The following is a 4,636-nucleotide window of genomic DNA, read 5'->3' on the forward strand; positions in this document are numbered from 1 at the left end:
TATATATATATATTTCACATTTCCAGTTCTTACCTAATGTCCTTTTGTTGTTCCTGGGTTCTATCAAGGCCACCACATCACATGATCCTCATCTCATTAGACCTCTCTCAGCTGCAGCAATCCTCTGACTCTCCTTGTTTTTGATGCCAGGGACAGAGTTGAGGACTGCAGGGATTCTTCAGGTTGACGCCTCTTGGAATTGGTCAGGTGTTTTCCCATGATTACGGATTTGGAGAAGAAGGCCATAGAGATGAGATGCCATTACCAGCATAACATATCAAGATATGGTTTCCTCCTCTAACCAAAAGTAAAACATTCCTATTTGATGTGATTTGATTCCTGATTTTTTGGGTCTGGGAGCACTATTACCATTAATACTTAATTTTTTTTAACTTTCCCAGACCCAAAAAATAACCTATTAAATTGCACCAAATAGGAACATTCTACTTTCAGACAATGGGGGAAACCTGTATCTACCACCAAACACAAGTCATCATTGACATTAACCCTGATCACCTGCAGAGGTGATGCTTGTTGGGTTTCTCCAACAATAGTTGCTCTTTATTCCTCCTTTCCCTTCTGCCCTTCTTGGAAGGAAGTGACCAGGCATACCCCACACCCAAAGAGTAGGGAGCTATGCTCCTCTCACTTTTAAATTTTGAAGTCATAAAAAACTATAAAATCCAATTGAACAGTAGGCAAGAGGGTAAAACAAAAAAACCATTGTTAAAAGCTTCTTCTGTTTCCTTCCTGGAATTTTTTTCAACTCATTTTCAGGCAACTATGTTCATAGCTGCCCTCCCACGCACTCCCCCCTCCTTTATTAAGGCAAGAGGGGTGATATTCCACTTGCATGCAGTCTGTCATTTTGAAATCCTGTCCTTAGTGAGATAAAAGCAATGTGACTCCTAAACATTATGATTATGTCACCTACAGATAGTTCCCAAAGCACTCGAAACTCACCCAACTAACTTTATCTAAGTTTACATTTCCTCCATCGATACTGAGAACACCAGCTTTTTTTTTCCTTTTCAATTCCATGAATGCTTCTTCTTCTTCTTCTTCTTTTTTTTTTTAAGTAAAGACTCTTCTCAGCAGAAGGTGTTGATTCAGGCACTAAATCTGGAACATTCTGATCGCTGTGAAATTTTGCAAGCCTTGTCTTTGGCAGAAAACGTGTAAAGATTCAATTTTATTCACTGGCACCTTGCAGTTTGGAGGTGGTCCTGCACACGTTAACCCTTACGTCATCTCCCACTTCAGTCCCAACCCCCGCCAACCTCATATGCCTAGCAATCTTCTTCCTAAGACCACCTGGTTCACCTCCTACCTTCCACAGGGCTACCTCACATGATCCACTCTAAATCTCCTCCCTTCTCCCAGTCTCGCACATTTTATTTCTATACTTTCCATAATGTTTGCCTGCACTAGAACAGTGGGTCCACCTGTGCTCATTCCCTACAGCTACCTTAACAACACCCCAACAACTCAAACAACACAGGTGTGTTCTCTTGCTCTTCAGGGAGCAGGAGTCTGAAGTCAAAGTCCTGAGATAAAGGTGTTGGCAGAACTGGTTCCCTCTAGAGCCTGGGAGGGGACAGTCCCATGGCCATCTTTTTCACAGCTTCCCAGGAAGGCTGAATTCCTGGGCTGGTGGCCTTCTGTTTTCCCAGGGCCTGACAGGCCCTATTGTCCTTGAGGCGCCTGCCTTGTTCTTGCTCAGACCCTGGTGATGACCTCCATTCCTCTGAATTGCCTCTGAAAAACAACTTTTGCCACCTAAAACAGAACTGACAGGCACTGAGCATGGAGGCAGACACGCTGGGGGGTTAACTTCAGCTTGCACCCAGACTCCTCTACAAACAAATCAGTCTATTCTCATCCTTTTTGCCAGGAAAGATGCTATAAAATCCCCTGGGGTGTATTTTTCCAGATCATTTTTTGTTCTTTAACACGTACTCATATGACTACATAACACATTTCATTAGGGTGTTTTCTGGTTAAAAAAAAAAAGTGGTATTTTATTATATAACAAGCTCTTTTGGAGATCCATCTCTCCAAATGCAGACAATACAAGTGTGTGGGTCATGTGCATGATAAAACACACATAACATGAACTTTACCATGTTAACCATTTTAAATCTACAGTTTAGGGCCCTTGCTGGTGGTACAACAGGTTAAAGTACAGCAGTATGAAGCTATTCGCAGCCACTGCTGTGCAATTCCTGGCTGTTAGGCCCAGAGAGGCCCAGGGGGAAGTTAAGGACCAACCTAGGGCAGAAACTTAAAGACCCAGAATCTGCCCAGTGACTAAGCATCACCTGAGGACAGCAGGGAAAAGGGCCCAAAAAAATCAGTAACACGGTAACACGGAAACAACTCTAAATAGCGCAAAGTGCCCCACTAAGGAGGTGCACCCCATAACTGTGTAAAAAGCCAGCTTCTTGCCAGTACCATTGCAATACCTGCCACGTGTGTGGGTATTGCCTGAGAGCGCAATAAACTTCATTCTTTGACTTTTGCTCTCATCTCTCTATCTTTCTTACTCATGAACCCTTTACTGGCCAGGGAGCTGAGCCACGTGGCATGGGAGACCTCTCCTAACCCTCTTGCTGCTCCCCTCAGCAGTGTATTTCAGTCAATCTGCATGTTCTGCTCCCCGATCCTCTCACCCCCCACACCTCTGGCCTGTACCCCAGTTCTTGTATGCAAAACAACAATAAAGTCTACAGTTCAGTGAAACCAACTCCATTGGCAGTGTTGGGCAACCTTCACCCCCAGCATCTCCAGAACATTTTCATCATCACAAACTAAAGCCCCCTGCCCAAAACCCTGGCAATTTCTGTTCTAGGTCTGCCTCTGGACTTGCCCATGAAGTGGGGTCAGCTGTTCCTGTTTCAGGGTCTGAATTCACTTAGCACAATTGTGTTCAGGACACAATTGTGTCCTGTGGCCGTGTGGCCCAGGACTGCCCCTGGTATCCCGGGTCTCCCCATTCTCCTCCTCCCCAAGCTGTGTGTACCCTCTTTCTTAAGCACCCAAAGCCTTCTCCACTGGGCCTGCTCTACCCTTGCCACTTGGCTGTGCCCCCAGGGCATGGTGGACCACCCCACAGCTGCTGGAACCTGGCTCATGGAGGCTGGTCAAGTTCATGATCAGGGAGAAATTACCTGTAGGGTCCCCAGAGAGTCTGGGACCTGACCACGGGGAGCTGAGCGAGTTACTTTGCTTCCTCTGGAAAATGGGATGCGTTCCTGTCTCTGCCCCTTCACCACAAATGTATAATTATTTCTAGGCGATGGGAACAGATAGCAGCCTGGCCCACATGGTCTGATGTCTGGAGGCCTAGTAAAAACAAGGCAAACCCTATTTTTTCCCAATTTTGACCAATTTGCCAATCATTTACCTGCCCATGTAATTTGGAGAGCGTAGGGGGCCTCCCTGGTGGTGCAAGGGGTTAAAGCCAGCACTATGAAGCTATCAGAAGCCACTGCAGCAGGAGCCACATGATGCAGCCTGACCTCTCCTGTCCAACCCCCGCCCATTGCTCCCCTCAGTAGTGGTCTCCAGTAGATCCGCCTGTTCTGCTCCCCACTCCGTCTATGGTGAATCCTCTAACCCCCTGCACCTCTGGCCTGTACCCCAACTCTTGTATGCATAAATAAATAAGCCTCGTAAAAAATGGGGGAGCACAGCTTCATCCCTCCACATGTGCCTATGCCTCACTCTTCCCCCACTGAGCTCAAGAGCCAGTGTCCACACCTATCCAGCCCTGTGTTCCCTCCCCATCTCCTCTGGGAATAACTATATTTTTCAGGGTTCAGTGATAGAGGAAGTCATACTAAGGAGGCATCCCAAGGAGTCTAGGGCAGACAGAACTAGCACCGCCATTGACCCAGCTATAGAAGCCAAGACACTTAGGCACCAAGGCCTAGGTTACAAAGCATAAGATCAAAGCAGGGAGCAGACTGCTGTAGGGGTGTCTGTCACAGGCCCAAAAGGTGAAAGATCAAGATCTGGAGATGAAGCCCAGTGTGGGGTCTCCTGTCCCTTTCAGATTCTATTCGATAGCAACACCACACATAGGCTCCCAGGAAGTGAGCCCCTCCCAGAGAGAAGATGATCAGTGCAGTCTCTGCACCAGCACGGGGCAGCAGCCCTCTGCCCACCTGCATATAGGCAGGTGCTTTTTTTTTTTTTTATGTCATTTTTAGAGTTAGTGCAGCGTCCCTGGGTTCACTCTGGGAAAGATTTCATTAGAACTCCCCTTTCAGGGGCACGCGGTAAGTTCCCATGTGGGTTTTTCCACGAGACAGAGACTCAGTTATTTATTTATTTATTTTCCAATAATGGGTTTATTTACAAGGAGAAAGGTAAAGGAACAACCCAGGGAAAAAGGAGAGAGAAATACAAGTTAACTAGAATATCCTACTAGTTCTGCTGACTTGTTCTCCAATAGCACACTGAAAACTGATCGAGAGCCAAACGACCAGCCGCGAACCACCAGGCCACGAAACCCCCAGAGCCCATGTGTCCTTTTTTTTTTTTAAAGATGTATTTATTTGTGCATACAGAACTGGGGTACAGGCCAGAGGCTCAGGGGCGGTGAGAGGCTTCACCAGAGACAGAGCGGGGA

This window comes from Condylura cristata, unplaced genomic scaffold (genome assembly GCF_000260355.1).
Source record: "Condylura cristata isolate star-nosed mole 26May11 unplaced genomic scaffold, ConCri1.0 scaffold00029, whole genome shotgun sequence".
Classification (NCBI taxonomy): Eukaryota; Metazoa; Chordata; class Mammalia; order Eulipotyphla; family Talpidae; genus Condylura; species Condylura cristata.